This window comes from Anas acuta, chromosome 3, assembly GCF_963932015.1.
Source record: "Anas acuta chromosome 3, bAnaAcu1.1, whole genome shotgun sequence".
In the NCBI taxonomy this organism is placed as follows: domain Eukaryota; kingdom Metazoa; phylum Chordata; class Aves; order Anseriformes; family Anatidae; genus Anas; species Anas acuta.
Genome location: NC_088981.1, coordinates 20,269,670 through 20,284,685, shown reverse-complemented (window position 1 = coordinate 20,284,685; position 15,016 = coordinate 20,269,670). Strand labels below are relative to the sequence as shown.

At 38.2% G+C, this 15,016-nt stretch overlaps 1 long non-coding RNA gene across 4 annotated transcripts in view; it reads right to left on the bottom strand.

The window, feature by feature from the left end:
* Positions 1 to 2,915: 2,915 nt before the first annotated feature.
* The window catches only part of LOC137853540 (uncharacterized), a 30,312-nt gene continuing 18,211 nt past the window's right edge, over positions 2,916 to 15,016 (bottom strand). For 2 of the 4 annotated variants that reach the window (XR_011094560.1, XR_011094556.1), the window contains 2 exons: positions 7,341 to 7,450; positions 2,916 to 6,683 (listed from right to left, as the gene is read on the bottom strand). This is a non-coding gene — a long non-coding RNA (uncharacterized lncRNA). Of the gene's footprint in view, positions 6,684 to 7,340; positions 7,451 to 14,132 lie in introns of those variants that run through there. The other 2 variants (XR_011094557.1, XR_011094558.1) reach the window with 2 other exon arrangements.

Sequence of the window (15,016 nt, the reverse complement as noted above, 5' to 3'; positions counted from 1 at the left end):
CACCAACCAGAAGAAAAAGTAGTTGGGCTGTTAGTTCTGATGAACTGCTGAACACCCCATTGGTGTGGAGGCAGAGGCTCTATTTCCAAGCTGAAGGAGATTTCCTCCTTCCCTGTATCCCATTCCTCCTCCTTTTTAACACAGCAGAGAGGCTTTGTCCAACCATTGGGTTCTGGGTCCAGCTGTTTTATGTCTTTATGTACTACCCTATTTTCTTGCTGATCCTGTGATTCATCATCCTCTTGCATTGTTCTTCATGTGGATTAAGGTGAGGGAAAACGCATGGGGATGCCTTACTGTAGTGTCTTAGGTGATGCTCAAACTACAGCTACTTCTGGCTGTTGTGGAGTTTCCCTCCATTTGATTTTTCAGAGCTGTTCTAGTATATAAGTACGTACATATGTATATGCATAGAAATGGCTTTTTTTTGTGCAGGCTGCTGAAAGTGTCTCCTCCATCTTACATATGTCTGATGAAATATATATTATAACAACATATATATATTTATATTTATACACTGTAGATTAGCTGTAGATTAGCTCATAATTGGTAGTTATGGCACTCAAACATTTTAGCCAAGAGACCTGAGCAGGGTCTAGCATGTTCCGGAAAATACATGGTACATAAATTGTGAGTGGTGACTAAATAGCAAAGCTACAGCTAAAGGAGAAAGAGGGATGTTCATTCCCTCCTCAGCCATTTGGGAACTTTTTTTCCAGCTAAAATATTAGCTGTAATGTTTGTAGACCACCATGAACATTTCAGACTGTGTGGTAGCATCTCACTTTCCAGTTCAAAATGAACAGCATTTTGCTGGAAAATTTCCAGAGTTGTGCTGCTCACCATCACAACGACAGACTGATCAAATGACTACACAAAATCAGAAGCAAAGGAAAGACAGAACTGAAATGAGGTCTTGTATGTGTCCTCTATCTGGCAGGCAAAATAAGATGCGTCACTGAGAAGCTGTTGATTACTAAATCTCGTTAGTTTAACTTTGTTGGTCATGATATATTGGATACTGTATTTCTCAACTTCATTGAAGCAGTTGTCTGTTCCCTGATATTTCTCACTTATTCTATATCATTATCATTCATTCTTTGTTGTTGGACATCTTTGTTGATCTGATGTAAATGTCAACATTCTTTAAAATATAGGTGTCATCAACAAAGACACCAGTAACTCTACTACTTGTTTGCAGCTTTCACATGGGTTTTAAAAGTTTTCACACAATCATACAGTACTATAAAGTATTAATTCACCAGGCCTGAGCTCTCCTAAAGATACAGAATTCACTGAAGACTTGGAAAAAAAAAAAATAAATTGTGAGTTATTGGAAGGAATTATATGTGAAATTACTATTTTATTTATTATTTTTTTTACCATGTCTTTCTTACCTTTTTTCATGGACCAAAATATTCTGTGGCATTTTGGGCTCTCTTAGTTTGCCACATAACAGAATTAGTATGCCAAGCTGTCCTACAGCTGTAGAAAAATGTAGAATTTATTGAAATGGTGAGGTGGTTCAAATAGTGAATGACCTGTTTAAGGGAGCTGATACAATGTAGGAGGTAATACATCCTTCCACTTGAAATAATTAATTCAACCATATTACGTTAAATCAAAGCTGATTTGCTTTTCTTTACATAAATAAAAAATAAAAATAGGTGAGCACTTGATTTTTTTATTCACCCACCCACAAACTCTCCAGAGGAAAAATGTTATCTCCATCCTTTTCAAACAATGCAAATGATGGCTTAGATCCTGCCGGCCCTTCACACTGTGAAGTGGACTTTGGTGAAAGCATTGTCTTTCTCCTCTATCTCTGTCTTGGTTCTTCCTTTAACAGCCATTTGCTGCCATTAACTGGACACTTCCAAACTCCTCCAAAGTCCTACAGCATCTGGTCCATGGGCCAGATGCCATAAATGCTGATTCATGCTGGAGAGAGCCCCAAATCGAATTATTACTGCTTAGGGGAGGGGGTTGTTTGTGTTTGTTTTTTTTTCATCCTCAGATGCTATTTGTTCCTTATGCTATGTTTTTGGCCACATAATAGTAAACTGTGCTGAGTAACCTAGACGTGTAAAATATGACGCTTCACCCCACTGCATTCTGTTCCATGCCATCAACTAGATGCATGACAAGTGACCAAGATATAGGAAGTCGTTTTTTTCCTGATTAATTGTTTATTAAAAAAAGTGTCTATATTCCTGTTATTTCATTTTGTTTTGTTTTTAGACAACTAATGGATGGATTTTATTTATTTAGTGTAACTTAGTTTGGGTGTTCATCTTGAAGGGAAACATTTGAGCAACCATGTTTTATCCAGAACAGTGGTCTTTCAAAAGACCTGATTGGAAGGCAGAGGACAAATGGAGGAAGGAGAAGGCTTTCTCTGTGTTTCACTAAATGGTTTCCAGAATCTCTCTTTCAAAGAATATCCATCGACTTCTCTTTTATCATCTAACGCTCCATTTTCACTCTTTTTATTTATGTATATGTGTGTGTGTGTATAATATGTATAAAGCTGGGAAGGGAGATTATTTTATTCACCAAGAGTATTTAATTTATTCTTCAAAACTTCTGTTCCTTTCAATATATTGTCAGCTGTCTTAGGAAAATCTCATGCTTATTTTTACTCATCATCTTCATCAGTCTTGAGTTACATACATGATGGTCACAGTATCAAAGTATATTTTTTCTTTTTCTCTGGTGCAAAGAACTGCCCAGTTCCCCATCCAATCCAATGTCTGGTGTATGAGAGCTTACTTGTCATTAAGCTGATTTGTGAAAAATACTGATCAGTTTTCATAAGAGTCTGCCAGCCAAAAATTAATTCCGTCATCCACTGAAAACTCTTGGGCCTAATTCTTGCTGATTTCCATGAAGGTTCCTTGATTTACATCCTGAAAGGGGAGAAAAATCAGGATGCTGGTGTGTAATGTGCTTAATATTAGGGAAGATATCAGGGTTCTATTTCCATCGATCTGAATTCTGCCAGGCAAATGTCTCAGAAGGAACTTAATTTAAAAAAAATATTTCTTGGAATCAAAGTCACCTTAGATTAGATGAAACAGACAAGGACATCAGTTTTAAGTTTCTGTTTCCTAAGGAAGCTTGTTTAGTTGCTTAGTGTCAGAGGCTTCTAATTATTCTGGATATGTTTTTCACTTTTTTAATCAGTTCACACGCTACTGTTTCTATTAGTACAAAAATCTGCCATATGTTTTTACAGTGAGCAAGTTAATCTGAACACTGACCTTCACAGTATTGTCACTGGCTATGCTCAAAGCTGACTTTGTAGGGAGCGTTTTCATCGGTGGTGTCAAAAACCTTCAATAATTAAAGTTACTATCACATATGTACTTTTTTTTTCTTTTCTTGTAATAAAAGAAGTCTCCTCTAGAGCAAACAAAGAGAGAAAAAATTAATTGATCTGACACTTGAGCTGAGAAGACATACTTTAAGGAATACCACTTAAAGGAAAAGGAAGTTTGGAGTCTCAAATAATTAAAATGAGAATTTAGCCAAGCAAATGAAGGCATTTTCTTTCAATATGCTACTTTGTGTAGGCTAGAAAAGTCTTTCTGTATGTCTTATATTGCTAGACTTTATTTCTGAACTTCAGAAAAACAGCAGGATTAAGTTCAGACTACCTTTTTCTTTGAAGGAGGTAATAGTAATAAAATTTTAAATATATAATTTTCTTCAGGATGTGCGTGGTATAAATATATGCACATATGTCCACTTAAGGATGCACATTTGTCTCGTTTTTTTTTTGTAAATCTTTGGTAGGCTCTTCTGTAAAAGTAACCAGTACTTCACCTAAGGAAAAAATATGACTACAAGGTAATACATCCTAAAAAATTAGTAAAATGGGGGGGGGGGCACAGAGGGGAACTCTGCTTTGGCAATAGATTGATAATGAAAAGATGAAATCCTTAGCATTAAAGAATAAGAATATTCTGTTTTTAATCCCTAACAGGTGGCAATTTTCTTTGTGAAAGTAAAGAATCTAAGATACAGAGTTTGATGAAATAATGTGTACCTATCTGTACTAGTTATGTTGTTATATATGTTCTATGTTTCTTTTAGAATCTTAGAATCATTAAGGCTGGAATCATTAAGACCTCCAAGATCATCTGGTCCAACCATCCCCCTATTCATCCATAAAGCATGTCCCTAAGCACCACATCCAACCTTTCCTTGAACAACACCCCCAGGGATGGTGACTCCACCACCTCCCTGGGCAACCCATTCAATGCCTGACTGCTCTTTCTGAGAAGAAATGTCTCCTCATTTCCAACCTGAACCTCCCCTGGTGCAACTTCAGGCCATTCCCTCTAGGCCTAGCTAACTGTGAGAAGAGGCCAACCCCCAGCTCCCCACAGCTTCCTTTCAGGCAGTTGCAGAGAGCAATGAGGTCTCCCCTGAGCCTCCTCTTCTCCAGACTAAACAACCCCAGCTCCCTCAGCCGCTCCTCACAGGACTTGTGCTCCAGGCCTTTCACCAGCTTCGTAGCCCTTCTCTGGACATGCTCCAGGGCCTCAGTGTCCTTCTTGTAGTGAGGGGCCCAAAGCTGAACACAGCACTCGATGTGCAGCCTCGCCAGAGCTGAGTGCAGGGGGAAGATACTTATATCTTAATCCATCAGTTTACAAATCTTTTATGTCCAGCTGTCAGTAGAGGATATTTCAAGGCCCCCAAACTTTTTCTACTTTTGTGTTTTAGCTCAGCTTGCAATTTTGTGAGTAATACAAGCTCTCTTTAAACTAGTGAGGTTTCTTGTCAATAGGAATCTGCAAAATGGAGTCTAGTGAAGTATCTATCTTAGCCTGTCTTCATTTTTGCCTGCAACTTCATTTGTGAGCTACAAAGAATTCATAGCAATATACTTCAACAATAGTGAATATTTTCTTTGATTATATAAATAAATAAAGCAAGTATATGAAACAAGATCATTCCATCTGTTTGGGGTGTTCCCATAAAAGGGATGGAGGAGAAGACAAACATTTATTGGAAGGGAAGTTTCCCTCCCTGTAATGGCCACAATAAATATGTGTGTTGAAAAAAAATAGATGCAAAAAGAAGACATGCACACCTGATGTTGAAGAAAAGCTTGTTCATGCTTAATACATTGGAGAAATTGTTCAAGAGCTGCTCATCCATGTTAAAAAATATTACCTCTGTAATTCTGCCAAGGACAGTGAGACCTATTGTAGTTGACTGAATAAAGTACTGGTCGTTCAAGTTAAAGTGTCATAAGGGCAGCTATAATTTATACACCCAATTTTTCTAACACATCCAAAACATTCTCTTAAGAATCAGGCTGTATTCTTGGACAACATTAATTGGTACAGCTAATTAAAGCCAGTGCCTCTATGCCAGGTTTTCTGAGCTGTCTCTCTTGTCTACCATGCATTACTTTGCCTATTTGCACAACTTGTTCATTTTAAATTTTACCTGACATCTTGTGTGCTTGTATCTTCCAATTTTAACAATCGTGGCAGAGATTTGTTTAGTTTAAAGTAAGAATGGATTAAAAAAAGTGCTAGTCTAAACTTATATGTAAAGCTGAAATGCATAAGGGGTCACGAAGGACAGGACAGAGCCTATAGTTTGTGCAGGAGTTACTGTGATTAGATAAGCTTTATGTCAATCATCATCAGGAATTGTATTGTGGGTCAGTCAGGAACCAACTTGGAAAGAAGATTGACCGTATGGATGTGAACCTAATGGATTTGTATTTTAATACACAGGGAAAGCTGATGTTAAATAATAATATATATTAATAAAAAAGTGCGAATAGGTCTCATGACAACATCTCTTGTGCCAGCTCACCAGCTTGGAGGACTGCGGAGAAAGAAAAAATGAGAGAAACCAGTGAAGTAAATGCATTTAGCATTTAGGGGTGCAGGGGAGCAGGAAGGGAGATTATGGTTGAAAAGGCACTATGCAGTCTATTTTCAGAAGAGCCTGCATATCAGTCTCATACCCAGATATTTACAAGAAGGACAGCTTTGTCCAGTAACAATGGTTTGCTGGGTCTCAGCTGTAAAGCATGCCAGGTAGGACTGTGGATGCAACTTTGCTTTTGTTTGCTCTCTGCTGAAAGGCTGTCTCTGACAGCTGGATTCTAGTTAGAGCCGGTCCTCAAAGCCAGCAGGTGAAGGCAGCAGCAGTATTGTCTTTCTGCTTTTTACCTCCATGGACTGGGTACAGCAGTAATCCTATGGCATGAATTGACCACATTGTCACAGCAATGGTATTTAAAATGATCCCTTTTCCCAGCTGCCAAGATACTTCTGCCTCACTGAAGCCAATCCATCTGCTTTTTGTGCTCATACTGTAAATCAAATCAACAAAAACATACATCTTGAAAAATAAAAATGTCTTAATTTGATTATTCACTGTCTCCCCAAAGCAGAGGGTTGAATGGGTTCAGACAAGAAAGCAGTAACATACGTGGGGAGGGAAAGAGTGATGAGAGAGGAGTGAAAGATCTCTTTATGACCAGTGGGTAGTATAGCCTGGATCCAGAATTAAGACTTCATGGTTTGGACTTGCTTGCAGAGGTTTTTATGTATGTGTCTCAGTGTCTGCAGTCAAGCAGATGTAGATTGCATTCTGGAAACTCAGAGAAAGTGGCTGAGCTGAGATGCTGAGCAAATACAGAGGAACTAGAATGAAAAAAAAAAAATGTCACTTAAGTGATTGTTTTCCACTGAAAGGGGCCTCATTCTGTTTTTATTCATTCACCTTTTAGGCAAACTCCTAAACAAGTTGTATATAAACCAACTTACCACCTGGTATTCCAGCTAGCAGAGGCAAGCTAAGAACCAGTCTTTGCTTCTGCAACTGAACTAAAACCTAACAAGTACCTACCACTTGCACCTCCCCCAGACCATGGAAAGCAGGGGATAGGTCTGTCACAGATGGAAGAGATGCAGGGAGCTAATAAAGTCAAGAGCAGTAATATCTTTCTCCTTCAGTTTCTGAAGGTTATAGGTGGAAAAGTTCAGCACTTTGCCTTGTGTGCTATCGTTGTCCCTCTTAACTTGTTTAGGTTTTTTCCCTTTTCTTTGAGACTGGTCTCCCAAATATTCTAGCAGAAAGAAAGGGGTGTTTCTACTTTCATAATTCCTTCCCTGTAATAGAAAAGTGTTAATACGCAAAAGATCAATTCCATTACAGAATCTGGGGTGACACAGTTTACTCCCCATACTTTTCCAATCAAATAAATGTGAGTGCATCAACTTATCTAGTCAGCCAAACACTGAAAGTTTCCACAACCTATATAACTGTTAGTAATGACAAAAAGGTTTCACATTATCTACCTCATCCACATTTCCTCAGAGATCAATATAGCTGAGCACGTCTTCTGCATTCTTCCATAAGGAGACAAATAATAAAACTTAGTTGCATCAAATGTATGTAGAAACTAGTTCTAAATGGAAAAGAAGGGGGAAAAAATCTAAAAGAATATCAATACAATGTTAGAATTACATTATTTGAAACAAGGATGAATGGGATAGCACAAAGTCAAAAGGATTTACTCAGCAACTTTCCAGAGGTGATAAATGATCTTTGTTAAAACATGGTCAGTACAATGCATTTTACTAACATGTAAAGTATTTCAGTTTGGTAATTTGAAAATGTCACAATGTTGAAATTCCTCAGTGGGCTTTGTGGTGAGGGGAGGGAATATTAACACCTCATAGAGGATTTACTTTGCTAACTTTAGGCAAGTTCTAGCCTCTTGAAAAGCCTCAGTTAGTTAGACTTGTGCTTTTGTGCTGCCAATACTCTATAGGGTGGTTTGGTGGAGGTTTAGAGCTGGAACTTCTGCAACCTCTGCTTAGAAACTCTGTTTGAACTCATACTATATATTTTGTGGGGCAGGAATAGACCTCAAAAATACAGGTAGATTTGAAGTCCTCAGGTGCCATTCATCTCTATGGAAATGTATCACTTGTTCCCTGAGTCTCACTCAGTTCTGCTCTCTGCAAGCAGGGATACTGGCTCATCTCTACCACACAAAGATACCGTGAGCTCATTAATACTTGTGATTTTGTATGGCAACACTGAAGATACTGCTTTTAGTTTCTTTGTAGTCATTCACTTTTGTGCCTATGAAATGGTGTTAGTTTCTCTCTTTTCCTATATATGAAATATACTTGGGCCTACATTCACTGACTGGCTTTAAGGTCAATAATGCAAAACTTAACATGTATTATTAAGCATTTTCAGTCTTGCAATGTTTGGTTCCTAATAAAGAGTTAAAATATTGTGCTACATGGGAAATATCTCCAGGTAAAATGTGTCTTTGAAAGCTAGGTTCATCTACTGCATCCTCTGTAAGACACAGTTCAAATCTGTTTTGCCTCAGTGAGGAGAATGGCATATAATAAAGTATGTAGTGTAGCAAAAAAGCATGGCCTACAGGCACCAAAATTATGCCATGATGTGTTTTGGTTTTCTCATGAGTAATTAATGAAGTTTGTCTGTCAAATAAAGCCTCGATTGTTCATCACAAATTAACAAACTACTGTGAAAGTTACAAGGAATCTACATAATTCTGTGCAAAGAAAGCAACTAGCCCCCACCACCATCACTTTTCTGTGAAAGTCCTAACCAGCTTGCATTTGTTTAAGGGCGGTCATTCTGATATTAGTGCTCAGTTTGGCATCATCTTGACCCTAGGACCTACGTGACCAAAACAACTTTCAAGTCCTGGGCAGCACCCAATTGGGCTGCAGGATCCAACCTCATATTCCACAGGCTACAGGCAAGCCACCATATCTGTTTCACATGTGAATGCTGGTTTTGTTCACGGACTCAAGTAAGCTCTTGTGATTTGAGTTTTGGAGTTGCATTGTGTCGAGAGACTTCTAAATGTACCCTGTGGATGGATTAGAATAACCCTTTTTAACCCAAAGCTATGTTTTGAAACCATTATTCATTCTGTAGGCTTACTTGTTGTATACTTGTTGTATAAGATGTTACCCAGCATATCAGAACCTGGGCTACTAAAGTCATGAGTTCACTTTGTCTATTCATGCTGTTGCACATCTGTTCCTCCAAGTATCCAAGACAGCACTATCTTGAGCTGCAAGCTGTACCACTAGAAGAGTTGTATGTTCAGACCCCTGAGAAAGAGCATATCAACTGGAAAATACCCATTAATACATGAAATTATTTGTAAGACACAGTCCCCTGAAATTCACCTTAAGCTATTGTCCTTGGTGCTATTGTGATATCATTCTGCTGTCAGTCTTGCAATACACTCAAATCACATATCACTAAGTCTTTCTGAGCCGAGGTAACTCCTCTCTTCAGAACCTTCCAAAGTAGTTACAAATCCAAGCTGTACTCTAAAGAGAGGAACCTTTCAGGGATTAAATATCATTCTAAGTAAGAAACAAGCCCAGAAGAAATACATTGAAGAGATTTCATTTTCTAACCAGTGGGTTTGGTGGGTGTTGAAGATCGTTACTCTGTTTCTTCTCTCTTTATAGACAGTAAGTTGTAAATATTGGCATTCCTTGTAGGTCCTTTCCAACCTTGTGTTTCCATGATTTCTATGACTCCTACATAACACACAATAAATAAATAAATAGAAGCTACACAGAATAAAATCAGTAAAACAATTTAAGGTTCCAGACCTTAAATCTCTACAGTCTCAAATCATCTCCAGGTCCTTGATAAAGAAGGGTCCACATGGATACCTTTTCAAGCAAGCTCCAAAGTAAGAATGAATAGCACCAAAACCATGCAGCAGTAGGTATCTAGTAGTCTTTCATTATAACGTCATTTATATGTCAAATTCATACTAGGACAAAAATGACTTGGAGTTTCCCAAGGTGTTTGAGGGAAGGTTCATGAGTTCTCATTGTCCATTCCCCAGGTCCAAACTCTCACTAGGTGTCCCCTAAATGTACGTAATACAGAAATGTAAAGGGAATCATACCAGTTTTTAGATGTCTTGAACTTGCAACTACCAGTAGCAGATATAAAACGAGTGTAGAAGTGCTTTATAGCCTCTGAAATAAATAAATTACTTGACGTAACAGGTGCAGGAATGTGGATCTTGCCAAAGTCTGTGTCATTCTTTAATCTACAGAACATGTGGCCTCTTCATATTTATGGATGCCCTATGGTTTATGATAATGTACTGAGGAGTTAGAAGAATGAAAAAATGACCATTAAGAGAAGAAAGGCATCTTTTAGCTATACTGTCTTTGTGTTACAGCATAAAAATAACCAATAACATGATTTGTATTTATCAAACGAAATATGTGGGCTTTTAAATATTTCCATAAATAAATAAATTTAAATTTAAATAAATATATTTTTTAAGATTTATTTCCTTTATCTTAGGAAGTGAGTTTCAGTAAAGCCAGAAATGAGGTGTTGGACCTGTTTCTGCACCTTCTGTGTTGATTTTTATAGGTTAAATGCATCTTACTCCAGAGATAATCCCATTCTAGACTGCAAACAACAGAGCAGAAACTGACTCCTTATCTTATTTGTACAACATCCAGCACTGTTGTAATAAAAATATTTAGTAATGGCAGCATGCATTCTCAGGAACACTCCTGCAGTACAGAACTTTTCAATAAGGAGCAAAACATTAAATGTGGAACTTCTAATTAGCTTTGGCTTGTCAAAGCAAAAACCCTTTAGGAAAAGTGTATATTCATTAAGTTCTCATCTAAAGGAAATGTTTGAAACATTTTATAACTGACAAATAACGTGTTTTTGGAATGGCATTTCATTTCACAGTGTGTGAATTCATAGTTAAAAAGAACTGAAAAGGAAAAAAGTTTAAAAAAATGTACTATCCAGATGAAATAGATGTTGTGCCAGCTGACCAACATTTTTTGGACAGAGATTATGGATGTCAGTTCAAGAAACTGTTCTTCATTTTTTAACTTTTTCCTCACAGGTCAGGGAGGGGATATTATTAAAAAATGCATAATGAATAGGAAAACTATTTCTTCCTAAACTATATGTGTGCAGCATGAAGAACTGTAGCAAAATGAAGCCTCAGCTGAAGTGAGCATACAGTGTATTGATTTTTGTGAAGAAATTTTTAGATTCTTTTATTTCTTTTAGGGAAATGCACTGTTAAGCTTAGTTAAAAGGGGGAGAGGCAAACCAAGTCCTGGGATGTCTTTCATGCTGCTTTCTGAAGATGGCTTTAGAAAACCAGAAAGTAGAACGCCATTTTAAAGTGATTTGCAAGAAGGGTATATACCTCTACAGAGAAACCTTCGTTTGGGTCATTTGGATTTCTCTCTTTTCCCTGGAAGCAGCTAGTCAAAACTGTCTGTATGCAACAGAAAGATAAAAATTTCAATTAGGTTGAGTGCTGTCATAAGCAGACTACATGAGAAGGCTTGAGATAATATGCATTACATATTGATGTCTATCAGCCCTGAGAACATAGCCATGTTTTATTCCATGCCCCTTTTGTAGGTTTGGCAGCAGTGGCACCCAATAAAGGCCTAATCATATTAATTTATGCCCCTATCAATTATGCATTCAGATTCTCCCGATGGCTTGTCAGTTTTTATTCACTATTTTCTGAAAAATACGCCTATTACAGTTACTGAGCAAATAGGAGGACTGTCAGAAACCGAGATTTAAAGAATATTACTTAAAAGGGGTGGGTTTCTTTAATTTATAAATCTTGTATTATATGTCATGCATTTGTTAGTTTTAAAAGAGGTGACAGTGCAGGGACAGATGTCACATTAAGGACTTTCTGAAGACAAGGGGAGAAGTCTCCTTAAGAAAGCTCTGTGATTTATTCAATTTTTCTTGAAAGCAAAGTGTTCTGTGGTCTGCAGATGTAGTAAAAATGTATCAGCTTTGTTAGTTTAATATGAATTTGATTTTGTGTCTCTCAAATGATGTCTATCAATGAAGTACTTAAAAGTATTTCCAGTTTGTAAACTGATCTCTTTTCTGGTACAGGAAACTGTTCTATATCCAGAAATACATTAGGATCTTGAACTGCATTCTTGAGTCAGTACCTACATTTAGAGTAGTCATAAGCAGTAAATATGACAGATAAATAGTTGTAGTGTCTGAAGTACAGCTACTGCCCCATTCAGTAACATCTACCAAGGAGTAGCCTATACTGGCAACTTCAAAATTACCTTGATGTCAATGTGTGACATGAGGCAAGTCCAGCCTGCCCCATTCATACATACTGCACTATTTGAATGGGTCCAGGACTAAAACTGCTCTTTGGAGGCAAGTCTCTCAGATCTCTCCACAGACAGCATTTAGATTTGTATCACTGAGCAGTCTCAGAGATCACAGTCAGGGCTTCTTGCTGTGAAAATAACCTGAGCTGGGCTGGAGACTGGGCAGATTCCTGGTCCTTTCCTGCCAAACCAGTGAAAAGGACCAAAGTTTATCTCCAGCAGCTGGAGGTCCTGTCTAGATCACAATCCACTCAAGGTCAGGCCACTCAACTTGTGTTCTCGGGTTTACTGAAATGCCAAAAGAATAACATCTAACGAAAAAGTAAATCTTGGCACTGACTGTCTCACATCTCACTTCTTAGTATTTCAAACTTTACTGTTTTACCCATTCCCAGCCACTGACCACCGCTGAAGGTATGTCTCTCTTCTTCCATCCTCCCTCACTTTAACAACATCCACTTCAGCTTGTTCTCTTCATCCTCACTCAGCTCGAGCTTCTCCCTCCTACCTGTATAGCACTTAACCCAATATCACATACTTTTATACCATTCTCTCTGCTATCAGGATTCCCTTCACCATTCTCTTAAGAGTACAGTTTTTAACTAAGGTCCCAAGTATGGAAAAATAGCTTAGAGAAAACATAAAAGGAAGAAAATCTCAGAAGTTCTAATGCTGTTGTGTTTTCCTATCTGATATGCTGTGGGTTGGAGTTGCCTCTCTCTGGGTTAGCCCAGAAATGCATCCCTTCTGTTCTGAGCAGTATTTAAGGACACTGGTGACAGGCCCACAGTCCCTAGGCAGGGGCCCCCTCACTTCAGTTTGTGCTGCAAGCCTTGCTCCTGCCTCCTGATAGCATCAGTTCAATCCAGTTAACATACCACAGAATCTCTATCCAGGGACTTTTCTGGGGCCCGTCTCTTTTTGCAGAGTTTCCAACCCTTCTGTCACTGAGCTTGGCCTTCTCCCCTGCTGGAAAGTTCCCCAGGATAAGAGCCATCTTTTTGCATGATGAAGTCCTGGTGAGCCCTGCAGAGCACTTTTTGCTGTTTCAGTGAAGGTATCTCCCCTTCCTAACAGGAGAGGAAGATTCACATGGAGGGGATCTCTTTTGGTACTACAGTTTTCATACTATATAGGCAACAAAAACAAACTGTCAGGTCTCACCCTGGCAAAATCCTCTCTAGCTTCAATACACATGGAGAACTGAGGCCTATGTTTTTTGTTTTCTTCACCCACACCTGAGTGTGTGTTGCTTTTCTGCCTAACCACTTAAATAATTAATGAAGACTGAACTTTTGCCTATTAAACAAACTTGTTTTTCCTTCCCTATAAATTCATCCACCCTTGCAAAGTACTTCAGCTTTGCAATGGGCTGTACCTTCCCTTACTTCTGGCTCTTTGAAGATTTTGCTCTTTGTTCAGCGAAGTTCTCAGTTCCAGGAACATGTACCACATTACCTAAATCATCCCAGTGTTTATTTTACCCTGACGTTGTTAATGAGGCGTAGCTATGTTATAGCATTTAAAATCTTTGTAGTATCTTAAACATATTGTATCTTAAAATATCCCCTTCAGGTATAGAAGTATTATCCAAATCACATAAATGGAGAAGTAAAAACAAATGTTTTGGGATTTGCCTAAGGCCATGCAATAAGTCAATGTCAGAGCCAAGAGTCAAACCCACCTATTTGTGGTGAGTCATCCCATGCTGGCATGATTTTTTGTATTACTACTATGGAAAACAGCCTATTCATTGAGTGCAGTACTCGTCTCAGTCATTTCATGAACTGACTTTAGCAGTTGCCTTCCCTTTAATAACAACTTTCCCAGAAATGCTTGTGCTAACCTAACTCCATGTATTTCCTACATATCTACACAGGGAGTAAGAAGTAGCATATGGAACACAGTAAGAAGTAGCATATGGAACACAGCTTGAATTGTTGTGTTGTGTTTTACTTTTTTATTTCTCTTGGAATTTGTTTTGTGTGTGTGTGTGTTTGTTTTTCCTCAAAAAGGCTGGAAATTAAAAAGAAATAGAGCGGACTCTGTTTCTAATGTGCTGGGAAGATTTCCTATGCCTGCCCTTGAAATTTAAAAGTATCTGGACAGCCGTTTACCTTACGGAGTTGAATAGTAGTTCCAGCTCCATTATTTTCCTTTATTTTGTAAGGGTTCACCAAGGCTCTTACGGAAGGAGGTGTGTTTGTGTACATGCATGCAAAGGGGAGAGAAACATAGAGGCAGCAAATATGTTTGAGAGCATTTTTGCTGAGAGTAGGTAATCCAAAAAGTGATGAAATAATAAAGTGACAAGACCTGGCCTGAACATCTAGAACTTTGATGGTGTTTGGCAGGGAAAATTAGACCAATTAAAGGGTGCCTCTGGGAAGCTTTACCTTACATGACCAGAACTTCTACACAACATCTTGGTGCACTTGGCACTTTTACAGGGATAACATTCATGTGAATATGAATGCTTTTGCCAGTATGTTAGTCATCTGTGGGATTTTACCCTGCACATGGTATGGGTGCATTTCTGCATTGCTTTTTGTTTTATCCTAGCAATTTTCTCTTCATCATTACACTAGCCATTTTCACATTAGTGTATATGGATCTTAAGTGTTTCCCTTCACCAGCAGCCTGATGATTATACAGTAACACTTGCAAAAAAAACATAAGTGGTACATCTTTTAAACAGAGTCAAAGGCACGGAAGAGCACTATTGGATTGCACTGAGATATGTTTTCTCTCTTCCTAGAAAAACAGTATGAATCCAGATAGTATCATAAAAGGAC